Genomic DNA, 15,532 nt, shown 5'->3' on the forward strand with positions numbered 1-15,532 from the left:
CAAAACATTTCTAAACATAATATTTTTAATAACTCATTTTTAATAACTGATTTATTTTATATTTGCCATGATGACAGTAAATAATATTTTACTAGATATTTTTCAAGACACCTCTATACAGCTTAAAGTGACATTAAAAGGCTTAATTAGGTTAACTGCAGGTTAGGTTTATTAGGCAAGTTATTGTATAATGGTGATTTGTACTGTAGACTATCGAAAAAAATACCTTAAAGGGGCAAAGAGTTTTGTCCTTAAAAAGGTAATTAAAAAATGTAAAACTACTTTTATTGTATAGCTAAAAAAATAAAAAATAATAAGACTTTCTCTAGAAAAAAAAAATGTTATCATACAATCATACATACTGTGATAATTTCCTTGCTCTGCTAAAAATAACGAGGGAAATATAAAAAAAAAGAAAAAAAATCCAAGGGGGCATCATCTTGTGATCTTCTTGCTGTAAGACGACTGCGCATATATATATATATATATATATATATATATATATATATATATATATATATATATATATATATATATATATATATATATATTAAACATTTCCCAAATGATGTTGAACAGAGTAAGAAAATTTCACAGTATATGTCTGATAATGTTTTTTTTCTTTTTTTTTCTGGAGAAAGTCTTATTTGTTTTATTTTGACCAGAATAAAAGCAGTTTTTTTTTTTTTTTTTTTTTTTAAGAACAATTTTAAGGTCAAAATGATTAGCCCCTTTAAGCTATATTTGTTTTCGATTGTCTACAGAACAAACCAGCATTATACAATAACTTGCCTAATTATCCTAACATGCCTAGTTAACCTAGTTAAGCCTTTAAATGTAATTTATTTATTGTCATCATGGCAAAGATAAATACTATATAAAAACTTACTCCAAGGGCTGTTTATATCGAACTTGATATTTAGCCACAGCTTGATATTTGGCAGAAAATTATGAAGTTATTTTAATGACAAATGTCTAATAATGTCTAATACACTGCTAATTTAAGTTTTTATGTATTTTATTCATACAGAAGGAATCTACTCCTGGTAACTGTGTGTGGCTCAAATGAAAGAACATATCAATTTAGTTCCACAAAGGAGGGCATTTGGTTAACCAATCAGAGGAAAATGCACTGACTACATGTGAATAATGAATTTTAAAGTTGTTTATTCATGATTACCCTGAATTTTTTTTTTTTTTTAAACTTGGTATTAACTTGGTTGTAAATTCCTTGTTTTTGTTATGGCTGCTTATTGTCAGCATTTGGTATAAACATTTTATGTTTTAATTCTTCCCTTGTGATTTCCAAGTTTACTCTCACAAATGACATAAAAAAAAAAACTGTCAAGTCAGCATATGTTCCAAAATATATGATGTGATACTCATATGCTTTATGCTTAAAAGCTTTTTTTCATTATTCCCAATAGCTCCTTCGTACGCACTTCAGTACAGTCACCGCTTTAATACTGTAGATGGGATAGAAATATCTATTTTTTCTCAACATAAAAAGCAACTTGTGCCTCGGAGTCTTCAAGTGCTATTCTTTGAGTTTCAAAGGGAAGGTTAAAACCGCTTTTCATGCACCGCTGCTCTCGTAAAAACCGACACTGCACTTATTTTCTGTCTTCTCATGCTGTCAGGGACCTGTCACTGCTCCCACAGGGTGGTCCGAGGATGGAAGACACAAACGACAACAGATGCCAAGCAGTGACATCTCTGTTTGAGTGACTGCCATGTCCTAATGAATGCGACTGGACGTAGCTTCTCTATGTTGTCTACTCATCTAAAAGCAGCCGTTTTTCCTCTCAGAAGATCTTACAGTCACGTCTCGTTGAAGTATTCTCTAGCCTGTATCTACAATTATTCAAATCCATTTCAATAGGCATTTTCTTTTCTATGGTTGCGAATGTTGAGCTTTTTGAAGATGTTCTTTCTAGTTCTTTCTTTCTAGTTGGCTAACGATGAAACACTCCAGATTAGCAATAGTATTGTGTTAGCTTTTAGCTAAATAGATGTCTTTTAAAAGAAAGTAATGTCATGCCAGAAGCATTTGATACAACATTAAAGCCCCTTTCATGTTTTTTCATACATTAAAATTAAGCAAGGCACTAACCAACAGTTAAAGAAATTTATTTGGTTTAATTTCTGTTGTGGTTTAAAATATGCAGCATGTGCTTTTGCTACCTGCTGAACACACACATAAAATATATTTTGAAGAACATTGGCAACCAAGAATCATTGACTCCAGAGTAGAAAAAAGTTTATGGAAATTGTATGTAATTATGTTTATTTGTTAATAATAATAATAATAATAATAATAATTATTATTATTTTTATTTTTATTATTATTATTACTATTATTATTATTATTATTATTATTATTTCGGTTTCAAAGCGCTTGATTTTTTTGAAAAATTTGACCAAACTATTGGAATTTAAAACAATTTTTAATAGTTACAAAACTATAATCAGGGAACAAATTATTTCTTTGATAAATGAAAAGGAATATTTAAACCTATCGGTTTGCAATATACTGATGGCCTGTTTTTCTTGGCTTTATTGGCGATAATGGTCAGGAATGTTGGTCCATTATTGCCTTTTTAGCATAAGTATAAGACAGAAACTAGCCAGACAGTAATTAAATTGTGGAGCGGGCTAAATCTAAAAAAAAAAAAACATTTGCATTTTTTAGTAAGTGGACTTTTATTTTTGCTTTTATTCTTGCCATAATAAAACTATTTTTGTAGAGTAACTCATGTTCTGTTGTCATTAGTATTTAAATAAACTTCAATAGATAAAACTGTCCGAGATATGAACAAAAGCAACAGATGCATTAAAGTTTAATTTAAAAAAAATTGTGAACACTTTAGAGCTTGTATTTGAATGATTCTCTAGCGTAATGTCTAAAGTGATGACAAAACAGGTGATTTTGCTCACATTTTAAGATTATAAAACTAAACGCATTGAAGTGCCATCAGTCTACTGAGATTTCTCTGTATTCCTCATCGGGAGATCACAATAATTATGCCCAAAATTATACCAGATTGCTGTTGTGTTTGCAATAAGGAAAAAACTAAACACATGCAGGGATTTCTTCTTTCTTTATTTTCACTGAACTAGTCTGCAGTAACAGGACATTAGAAACAAACAGATGACCAAGAAAAAGTAACTCAGGGATTTACAAAGTGGCCAACACAAATTACATACATTCCTAATATGTGAGTTTCATCTCACAGGCAACACACTACAATTATATGGTAAAAATAAAGCATTACAACAAGAGAGAGAGATTGACTTAAAATGTGACTTGCCTGTTTAATAATGATTTGATCAGCTTTAGTTAGAAATTACGCTGTTTTGTTGTCTCTGTCGCCATCTTGTGGATTCACAACATCAGTCATTTTTGCTCTGCTCAATGGCGGCTAATGACCGCCGACACGGTGTGTCTTAAAAATTATGAATATTTTAAAATAGACACTATCCTTATAAATAAACTGGATCGTTGCAATCTACACAACTCCCTTCTCGCTTAAAAAAGCCTCAATAGCACATTATGTCGTTCAAGAGCTGCAATATTTCTCAAACTGTAGAGTGTCCTCTGTTTGTCACTGTATGTGGGCGAAGTAATTCACAAAAGTAAAAATTGATGCTTTATGTTAGCTTAATTTATCTTAATAATGTTGAGATAAAAGTCAAACTAATACTACTCAGCACTTCGGAAGCATTCCTAGTCATTTTATATTTTTAATACATTTTTAGTCATGTCATTTTGTTTCATCATTTTATATGTATAACTAATAATTTAAAAGGTATATAAAAATGCAAACAGTAATTAATATAAGCAGTATACTGTTATACAACAACAACAACAACAGCAGCAATGATAATAATAATAATAATAATAATAATAATAATAATAATAATAATAGGGAGAAGCAGTGGCGTCGTAGGTAGTGCTGTTGCCTCACAGTAAGAAGGTCACTGGGTCGCTGGTTTGAGCCTCGGCTCAGTTCGCATTTCTGTGTGGAGTTTGCATGTTCTCCCTGCGTTCTCGTGGGTTTCCTCCGGGTGCTCCGGTTTCCTCCACAGTCCAAAGACATGCGGTACCGGTGAATTGGGTAGGCTAAATTGTCCGCATTGAATGTGTGTGTGTGGATGTTTCCCAGATATGGGTTGTGTAGAAACTTGCTGGATAAGTTGGATAAGTTCATTCCGTTCTGGCGACCCCGGATTAATAACGGGACTAAGCCGACAATAAAATGAATGAATAATAATAATAATAATAATAGGAGTGTTTTATTTGTTTTTCTGTGTTTCTGTGTGGACAAGAAGCCTCTGAAAAAAATTTAGCAATGCCAGGGAGGATGGAGAGCAGTTTTGAAAGATACACACTGTCTGTCACTTAAGTGTACTATCCAAAACATCCTCACTCCATGTGATGTTTTAACTCTAAACTGCTGCCAGCATCTGTTGTGTTGTTTCAGCTGTCAATCAGAATGAAACTGAGCTGCCCTCCAGTGCTTTCCTTCAGAGTTCATCTCGGTCTCAGTGCTTCTCTGAACTATACCAGTGGGAACTGACCATAGATTTTCATAGTAGGAATAAACCAGTTTCCAACACACCTCAAAGAAAAAAAAAAAAAACTAAAAGCTTAGAGCAAGTGGAAGCCATATTTTTTGGGTTAACTATGCCTTTAAATACGAGCAGCAGCCTTTAATTGCACTGATATTTACATTGCATCCGGAAAGTATTCATAGAGCTAAACTTTTTTTTCCACATATTTATGCTACAGCTTTAATCTTTTTTTTTATTCTACACACAATATCCCATAATGACAATGTGAAAAAAAGATTCTTAAAATTGCAAAATTTATTGAAAATAAAAAAGCTGAAAAATCACATGTGCATAAGTATTCACAGCCTTTGCTCAATACTTTGTTTATGCACCTTTGGCTGCAATTACAGCCTCAAGTCTTTTTGAATATGATGCCACAAGCTTGGCTCACCTGTCTTTGGCAATTTCCTCTTTGCAGTACCTCTCAAGCTCTATCAGGTTGGATGGAAAGCGACAGTGTACAGCCATTTTCAGATCTCTCCAGAGATGTTCAATAGGATTTAGGTCTGGGCTCTGGCTGGGCTACTTAAGGACATTTACCTAGTTGTTGTAAAGCCACTCCATTGATATGTTGGCAGTGTGCTTTGGGTCATTGTCCTGCTGGAAGATGAACCATCGCTCCAGTCTAAGGTAAAGAGCACTCTGAAGCAGGTTTTCATTCAGGAAGTCTCTGTACATTGCTGCATTCATCTTTCCCTCTATCCTGACTAGTCTTCCAGTTCCTGATGCTGAAAAACATCCCCACAGCATGATGCTGCCAACACCATGCTTCACTGTAAAATCTTTTTCACATTGTCATTATGAGGTATTGCGTGTAGAATTTTAAGGAAATAAATTAATTTAATTCATTTTGGAATAAGGTTCATTTACTTCCTTGCTAATTTCACGAGGTAGAGCGGGAGGTTGCTGCTTGGTCAAGATATATGTATTTTTTTCCAAAAACTGCAGGAAAGTCATGGCAACTTATGACAGTATCAAACAGTATTGCTGCTTTAGAATATTTCAGACATATGGACACATCGACTAAGTAGAGCAAAGTCACATTATACACAACAACTTGATCTTCCATAGTTAAATGAGTTTGATAAAAAGCATGCTTCGTTTTCATGCTAGGAAGCCTGTTTATTATGTGAGACTGTAACTGATTTGCTGCTATGCTTCAACAGCTGCTTTAAACATGAGATCAGTGTAGCAAATTTAGACACTCTCGTCAGTGGAGTTGGGAATTCAACAACGTTTTCGACAGGGTGGCAAGAGCGAAAGTCTGTGTGAACACACAGCTTAGCATTTCACCCAAAACAAACCCAATCTAATCAAAATGCAATCAGGCATCTCAAACTCCGCCCATGCCCCGCCTCTTTGCCCATTTGTAATTACCCTGTAGTAATGCGTGGTTGGCGCAATGACTTGAAGATTCATTTTGATTTGTAATTACATTTTTTCGAATAAACTCAACATTTTACAATCAAAAGCCTACCAAATCAGTTAAGATGCTGACATTATGGCAGGTAAAAAAAAATAATATGTAAGTAAATTAAACTAAAAAAGACAAGAAAAAACAGGGGTGACCACAGATGCTACGTCAATACTTCTTTTTACAGCCTATGATCTGGGCTTGCCCTTGATTTGCAGTATTATTATTTTGTTGTTGATGATGTTTTTGAAAATTAGAACATTTAACAAAAATTTGAACCAAAAATTTGAATAAATATGAAAATAAAACATTTTGAAAGAAAACACTATGTGTGTGTAACTATGAATAGTGGCTGTCACTTTAGTTTGCTACTCACAGCTTCCTCCATCCATGTGATGTTTAACTCTAAACTGCTGCCAGCATCTGCTGCATTGTTCCATCTGTCAATCAGAAAAAAAATCTGAGCTGCCCTTCCATCGCTGTCCTCCACAGTTCGGTTCTGTCTCAGTGCTTCTCTGAACTATAGGACTTCACTGCCGGGTGCAGTTGTGATTAATGGCACAGTCATGGTGTAATCAGCCAAGAACCAATGTTTGACCTTCCTCTAACATGGTACAGAACTCCTAACAAAAGCTCCAACATGGGAAAATCCAATTCTAATACTGTAACTTAAGGGCGAAGTGACCTTTCTATCTGGTTTCAGCACTAGCACAAGCTTTAACGTGACACAGAGGCATACTGATATTGTTCAGAGAGAAAGTATGAAGAATATCTCTACAGGAGACACTTTGTAACAATCAAGCATCCATTTATCACGTCATTTAAAAATTCCGGAAGCCCATTAGTTTTCCAATTTTCCTCAAAATAACCGCAATGAATCAAATTGGAGTTATTGTTCAACACCTTGTGCATCAGAACGATCATTTAAAAGTTAAAAGTTCACCAAAAAAGAACAAAAAAAAAGAGGAAGAAAGAAAATTTGGTCATTATTTATTCAGCCTCATCGCTTTGCAAATCAGTTTGACTTTCTATGATGGAATAGTACTGTTAACTCATCCTAAGATTATATAAACATATATATATATATATATATATATATATATATATATATATATATATATATATATATATATATATATATATATATAGAGTGTATAAGTATATAAGTATTTATGTTAGTTTAGTAAAAAAGTGTTAACAAATACATTACATATATACACTCACCCGCCCCTTCATTAGGTACACCTGTCCAACTGCTTGTTAAAACAAATTTCCAATCAGCCAATGACATGGCAGCAATTCAATGCATTTAGGCATGTAGGCATGTTCGAGACGATCTGGCATGGCATGGCATGCCACGACGTGGCATGGTTATCAGTGCCAGATGGGCTGGTATGAGGTTTCAGAAACTGCTGGTTTACTAGGATTTTCACGCACAACCATCTCTAGGGTTTAGAGAGAACAGTCAGAAAAAGTGAAAATATCCAGTAAGCGGCAATTCTGTGGGCGCAAATGCCTTGCTCCAACCCGGTAATAGTAAGGTGTACTTAATAAAGTGGCCGGTGAGTGTACATATATAAATGTGATATATTTATATTATATATATTAGCATTAAAATACAGAATAAAATGATTCCTTCTGGTTGCTCAAAAGGCAGTCCTTCAAGGCCAGTTTTTATAGAGGCATACAAACAGATGATGAAGCTGTCTTTAATGGTTTATATAGTCCTATTGATTATATACTCAACTCATGGACAGCACAATATTCTTGTAACTGCCCCATTCCGATCATTTAACTACAGTGTGATCATATCAAGAAACAAATATGGTAACACTTTATTTTTATGGTCCATTTGAGTACAAGTAGACTGTCTGCTTAATATCTGTTGATACTGTTGCTAAACAGACAATTAACCAAATATAAGAAACTTTGCAAGTACATGTCAACTTACACTAACCCTAATCCCAGCCTAACAGTGTACTCATAATCTAATGAGAATCAGTTGGAATGCAGATGCAATGTAACTTAAATTCATCAAACAGACCATCAAATTAAGAGAACAAAAACTAGTAATTTTTAGTAAACATTAGTGTTTTTTAGTGTTATAATAAAGTGTATTAATAAACCCTCAAGAGGATGATAAATACCTTTATTTATTTATTAATTTTTTTTAGAGCCTCAGGTTATTTTAATCCTTAAATCAGACACACTTAATGACTATTTGAAATAATTTATTGATGTAAAATGAATTTAAAAGCTTGCATTATTATAGAGTAATGCCTATAAAATGTATATATATTATTTTGGGTTATTTATTTATTTATTGTTTATTTAATAATTTCGTCAGGTGACCCACATTAAAAAAATAGGTAACACTTTATTTTGATGGTCCATTTGAGTATTAGACTGTCTACTTACACAGCAAATTCATCAGAGTTAAATTCTCGGTGTTGAAGCTTTTGAGAGTAAAGTGTTGACGTTAAAGAGTTAGATTTTGATAAATGAATATAATAAGAGTTAGAATTGTTTTTATTCAGTGCGAAATCAAGGAGTTATCTTTTCAACACTTGGTGGTGTTATTTCCAACATCCGGGAATTCATGCAGCCCCAGTCACTAAAGAATTTTCCAGACGCCATTTTCCATCTGAGATTTAGAACAGCAACTGGTGAGTCAAACTACCTAAATGTTGGTATTTTACTGACTTTCTTTAAGGAAATACAGTTGTAAACATGTTGTTAAGTTAATAACTTTAGAATGGAGTTACAATTTTAAACTTCTGCGGTTCATTCATGGTCGTTTGTGTATCTAGCTTAACTGCATTACTATTGACTTCTTTTCAAGAATGTTTTTATATGCTCACGCATACATAGTGCATAAAAACAGCAAATGTACATGTTCAACACATTTCTGTCACGCTTAATGCCATTTTGTGCGTTGTTACCCATCTGTAAAATAAAATCGACACTTCTCCTTTAATTCCAAGCAAACTAGCGAGGGAATCCCCGGAGCCGCCTAACGTTAGCCTACTCTGCCCGGATGCTAACGGCAACACAGGACGGTTTCCATAAGCTCTGGAGAGTTTCTAAAACATATCTGGTGAGTAAATGAACATATGCTTACTTGTAAAAGGCTTCCTGACTGAAACAAATGATTGTTTGTTATTCGTGTACGTTAATTTGGTTATTTTAAACACCGCGGCCCTTTTAAAATGGTTCATTCGTGGCCGTCCATATACCGTTAGTCCATAACTTAGACTCGTGTGATAACGTACGCTTGAATTATATTAAGTGTTGACAACCATTAAAGTCGGAATGTTAACATTAATGTCTTTGAATGACCGCGTTTGCACTTTATCTGACATTTAACGTTACAGAAGTCTCCCGGAAGTTGCGGGACTAACGTTAACGTTATCCCGCAAATGCACAGAGACTCCCAGATGCCCAATTAGATGCCCGCAAATGAATGATCATCTCCCGGAAATCGCGCGTCTCCCGCCCGGTCATTAAACACTTTGCACGCCCCTCTCCACCGCATCCCTCCCAGCTCTTCAGGTACGTCGCGCGCAACTCATCCCATTGCTCTTTAGGTACTCATCTCTCCCGCTACTTCCCGCAAATCAACTCTGTATCCCCCGAAAATGACTTTTCCCAACTCGGGATGTCTGACGTTAGTAAGTTAGGCTATTTCTGTTGTCAGGAACATCTTAGTCAAGCTTTTTTTCCCGCATGATATTGTGCTTAAAACTATAGGCTAAACTTAGCATGTACACAACATTTCAGTTTTATTAGTGCGTTGTAAACAGCCACCTGTCTGTAAAATTAATCAACTGATTCATATTTGAGCAGCCTAATAATGATACAGGTTTGATTTGTAGATTTATTATCAATAATCAACATCTGAATCAAAAGATATCTGAAAAAGTGTGAGGCATACTTTGTGATGTTCATCTCTCTTTTTTATCTGAAGGTTATGCATATGTGTTAGATACTAATGTGTTGTTGTTTTTTAACAGCCACAGTTCTCTGTACAATAACACAAGACCCTGTGACGGTGGCTGATTAGAGACGGATGGTGTATTTCCAGAGTTGGTGAAATGACCAAGCACATCTTCTTGGTCATATGTGGTGATAATAATGAAGGTATGTTTAATAAAGTTCTGTATTTGTTTTACAATAAGCTGAGAGGGTATTAGAGCATTAGAGAATAACAAATTACATGAAGGTGATAAGTTTTGTATTGTGGGTGAACTGTTACTTAAATAATGTTTTGCTCTTTGCTTTGCACTTTTCCTCTTCTGCTTATCCTAATATTTTAGATTATATTTGGACCTGAAACATCTGCTAGACTCCAGGAAAGGTGGCGTCAATACTGGACCTGAAAGGGCCTAACAAGTTGAATCTGGTAAAGAAACACGCACACACACACACACACACGCAAGCACACGCTTACAGAAAACTGTAAGTTTATGAATATTTTTTACACTGTGGCCAATATTTTGGGGAAGTCAGCATCACTAAATGATATAAAAGATTTTAAGATCCTCTCAATTTTGCTTCAAGTGTTGTGTTAAATTCAGGATTCTGGACAGACAGCTGCCTGTTTTTCCAGTTCTAGTCATAGTGATTAACCTAATTGTTTTTGGAGATCCAACAGTGATGTATGTGTTTTTTCTACTTTTCTATATCCTGTCACCTCAACTAGCAGGGAGAGTCAAGTTGTGGATCATCATGAAGATTTTCAAAAGGTGAGTTTAGATTTCTTGAATGTTTTATTTACTTTAAATGTTCTTTTAAATATATCATAGAATTTGATTGCAATTTGTTTTCAAACATTTTTCTTAGTCATGCTGGAGTCTTGAAGAGTTCTTAGATGAGCATCACCCTATATGCGTGCATCAGGAACCAACAGACGAGCGATCAGCAGCTACTACTGTACATCGTCATGGATAAAAAGGTCATCCTGTGGCTGGGAAGCACATCTTTCACAGGACATGCTTGATGAGATTTCCTAGCTCCAGTTTGTTTTCACACAAGTTTACAGCATTTATACCTTCATTTAAACTGCTGTGTTTGATATGGAGGACCAAGGAAACACCAGAAGTGAAAGATTTGCACGCCAAGTTGTTCAAAATGTAATTTCAGAAGAAAACTATGCGTTCAGAAGAAAACTATGAGTGACGATATATTGAACTCTCAAATTGCTCTGATGAAACATCAAGTTTGGACATCATATTTTGTTGATACTGTCTTTACTAATAAAACATTTAAAGCAAATTTGACATTGTTGCATTTTAAAAACTGAATGAATTGTGTTGTGAAGTTGTGAATGTTTTCAAATAAAATGTTTTTTATTTTGTAATTTACAGTCTATTTGACCTTTTTACCATATTTACACTCAAGAGAGTTGAATAAAATAATATATTACACCAGGTGGTGTTAAATATAGTTACATTTTTTAACTCTGCCCTGAGTTAAAATTAACCCTTACTTCGGTGTCAATGTGCCAACCCTTTTGAAAGTGTTGATTTAAGTCTGTTTTGAGTGGACCCCATGAGACACTTTCAAAGTGTTGAAATTAACACCCATAGAGTTGTTTTGGGTCCCCATATTTTGCTGTGTAATATCTGTTGATACTGCTCCTTCAACAGACATTTAACTGAAAATAAGAAACTTTGCAAGTGCATGTTTTACACTAACCCCAACCCAACAGTCTACTTATAATCTAATGAGAATTAGTTGACATATAGTTGCAATGTAACTTAAATTCAACAAACGGATCATCAAAATAAAGTGTGACCACAAATACATTTCTAACTTCAACTTAGATTCTCAAATTAACATTTTTCTGTCATTAAAACATATTTCGTCTGAAATTATCCAGTTTACCAATCTTAACAATTGACTTACAAATGCATTTAAAGCTCAAAAGAACAAGCCATTTGCCACCTTTTTGAAGCTTCAGTCTCCACTTTTTTTAACTGGAAAAAAAATAAGCAGCGAGTCGAATCTACAAAGTTTATCTTTTTTTGTTCCACATAAAGTCGTATGGGCTTGGAAAACAGAGTGAGTAAACAAAGCCTGAATTGGCTTATTTTATTTTAGTAAGAAACTATCCTTTTAGTTTATGAAAATCCGAGGCGGAATACTCATTAGTTATTCTCAGCTAAAAGGCCCAGTTGTCAAACCTACAATGTTCATGTTAGTAAAAATGTGTGAATCGTGATCCCCTGACACAAACCTAAAAGCTTAATGAAATATTAATGCCCTTCACAACGTAAAGGAAAAGAGAACATAACAGCTACATCACATATATAAACAATTTATGAGACCATGGAACCATGGCAATTCAAACAGAAGTGTGAAGAATATAAACCACCTGCTGTGCTTTCTTTAGATGCTTTGCCCATAAACACATATGAGATCTTAGAGAGAATAATAATAAAAAAATAATAAACAATAAATAAATAAAATAAAACCAGTTCTGAATCATTACTTGAGAACTGAAGTGCGTGATTATCTTGACTCAAACATCAGCTAGTTCAGGAGAGAGTTTCCCATCTGCAGCTGCTAAAAGCTCACTGTCTTGCATGAATCTGATGAAGACAAATTATACCGAACTTAATACCGCACTCTTTCCTCCAGGAAGCCCAACTTATGCTACAAAAAAAGTTTTGGTTTATGACACAAACCGAAATTGATGGATGGGACTTTCTCATGCAAAGTATCCGCATAATAATGTTTGAGCTTCATCTTTGCCAGGTTTCCATTTAAAAGTTATTCTTTTCTTGAGAATTTGTAAAAAAAACAAAGGATTTTAGAAAGTATAGTTTGACTTTTATGTGCAGGTCATTTCTTTTACTTTCTTCTTCTACTACTACTACTACAACTACTACTACTACTACTAATAATAATAATAATAATAATTACAATAATAATAGTATTAATCAGTGGTGGATTTAGGCATGGGCAATGTGGGCGACAACCCTGGAGACAAACCCTCTACCAACCCCCTTCCGACCACCGGACTTCACTTTCGTCCTCGACACATCCCCCTTACATACACCTTACCCGCTATTCCCTTTCGTCCGCTATACCCAACTTCCCCCCCTGCATTTCACTTTTGTCCGCGACACACCACCAACCTACACTTTCGTCTGTAAAAGAGCAACACGAACACTGTGAGGGCAGCAAAGCTGCCTAGACCGCCAATTAAGCTTGCGCCTCTACTGATAATAATAATAATAATAATTTTCTTTTTGGCTTAATTCCTGTGCTTCATGCTGCCCATAATAATAATAATAATAATAAAAATACTACTACTACTACTACTACAAGTGGTAGCAAACTGCTGGTTCGAGCCTCGGCTGGGTCAGTTGGCGTTTCTGTGTGGAGTTTGCATGTTCTCCCTGCGTTCGTGTGGGTTTCCTCCGGGTGCTTCGGTTTCGGTTGTATGAGTACGAATGAGTGTGTGAGGATGTTTCCCAGAGATGGTTTGCGGCTGGAAGGGAATCCGCTTAATTTAGGATTAATAAAAGGACTGAGCCGAAAAGAAAATGAATGAATGAATGAATAATAATAATAATTCATTAATACTGGTTTCAATAACTGGTTGTTTTTAAATGTGCAAGGATTTTGAAGTTATTTGTTTTTGATTGATTGATTGATTGATTGATTGATTGATTGATTGATTGATTGATTGATTGATTGATTGATTGATTGATTGATTGATTGATTGATTGAAAAATAAATTAACCTTTTAGTAAGTGGGAAGTGAACTGATTTTAAAAAGAGATAGAGATAGCATTGTTTTGCATGGCAATTTTTATTGGGGTCCATAAACTTAAGATTAATTGTATAATTCTGTTGGCCTTTTAGTCTTGGGGATATTTTTGAAAAATCCTGTTCATCTGACAGTGACTTAATTTGATAATTAGATAGTAATCAGCCACTGAGGGTGAAGGGAAGCTTATTCATTCAATTAAACAAGTCTCCACATCAGCAACTACAAATGCTGCACAGTTTTACTCATAGTCATTCAAATAACTGCTGTCTATACGGAACTATAGGCAACTGTTGAAGTGCTTATTTGCTGAATAATTAATACATTTTAAAAGTGTGACTAGCAGCACATTCTATTTGGAAGGTTTTGCCTATTTCATCTTCCAGGGTTCCATTTGCTCATCCCTATGCCCTAATGCCTTTAACGTGTCTACCTTTTCGAGTGATATCTTTGAAGGCATTAGTGATGAGCCTTTGTAAATGGGATACACAGATTTGACACTAATGCAACTTTCTTGAGCAAAGGATCATGTGGGCCTGATGTGTCCATCAGTTGATGTGTCCATCAGTTGTTCCCCTAAACACTTTCATTCTCATTGGCCCTTTGAAGTAGCCAGTTTTTAGCACTTCAGAACATTACTACAATAGGGCAGCCATGATTGTTTTCACTTCAAAGTGCCCTTTGGAAGGTGATACAGTGCATCCAGAAAGTATTCATAGCGCTTCTCTTTGTCCACATTTCTTTGTTACAGCCTTATTGCAAAATGGATTAAATATTTCCTCAAAATTCCTCAAAAAAACACAATACCCCATAATGACAATGTGAAAAAAAGATTTTTTGAAATTTATTAAAATTCAAAACCTAAAAAAATCACATGTACATCAGTATTCACAGCCTTTGCCATGAAGCTCTAAATTGAGCTCAGGTACTTTCTGTTCTCACTGATCATTCTTGAGATGTTAAAGCAGCTTAATTGAAGTTAACCTGTGTAAAATTTAGTTGATTGGACATGATTTGAAAAGGCATACACCTGTTTATATAAGGTCCCAGGGTCGACAGTGCATGTCAAAGCACAAACCAAGCATGAAGACAGAGGAACTGTCTGTAGACCTCCGAGATAGGATTGTCTTGAGGCAGAAGGCTGGGGAAGGTTACAGAAAAATGTCTGCAGCTCTGAAAATTCCAATGAGCACAGTGGACTCCATCATCCGTAAGTGGAAGATGTTTGGAACCACCAGGACTCTTCCTAAAGCTGGCCGGCCATACACTGATTGATCGGGGGAGAAGGGCCTTAGTCAGGGGGGTGATCAATAACCTGATGGTCACTCTGTCTGAGCTCCAGTGTTCTTCTGTAGAGAGAGGAGAAATTTACAGAAGGACAACCATCTGTGCAGCAATCCACCTATCAGGTGGAGTTGCCTGACAGAAGCCACTCCCCACCTGGAGTTTGCCAAAAGACATCTGAATGACTCTCAGACCATAAAAAACTGATGAGACTGAAACTGAACTCTTTGGAATGAATGCCAGGTGTTACGTTTGGAGAAAACTAGACACCACTCATCACTAGGCTAATACCATCCTTACAATAAGGTATGGTGGTGGCAGCATCTTATTGTGAGGATGTTTTTCAGCAGCAGGAACTGGAAGACTAGTCAGGATAGTGGGAAAGAGGAATGCAGCAATGTACTGAGACATCCTGAATGAATTTTTTTTTTTCACATTGT

General features: G+C 35.1%; 1 protein-coding gene and 1 long non-coding RNA gene across 5 annotated transcripts in view; one reads left to right on the forward strand and one right to left on the reverse strand.

Moving 5' to 3' along the window:
- Nucleotides 1-15,532, reverse strand: part of sgcd (sarcoglycan, delta (dystrophin-associated glycoprotein)) — a 377,956-nt gene that overhangs the window by 268,118 nt on the left and 94,306 nt on the right. The window lies entirely within an intron of this gene.
- LOC137489881 (uncharacterized) lies at nucleotides 9,024-11,307 on the forward strand. The gene is made up of 5 exons (XR_011009246.2): nucleotides 9,024-9,125; nucleotides 10,042-10,168; nucleotides 10,345-10,430; nucleotides 10,731-10,773; nucleotides 10,871-11,307. It is a non-coding gene; the product is annotated as an uncharacterized lncRNA (long non-coding RNA).

The sequence above is a fragment of the Danio rerio genome, chromosome 21 (assembly GCF_049306965.1).
Source record: "Danio rerio strain Tuebingen ecotype United States chromosome 21, GRCz12tu, whole genome shotgun sequence".
Classification (NCBI taxonomy): domain Eukaryota; kingdom Metazoa; phylum Chordata; class Actinopteri; order Cypriniformes; family Danionidae; genus Danio; species Danio rerio.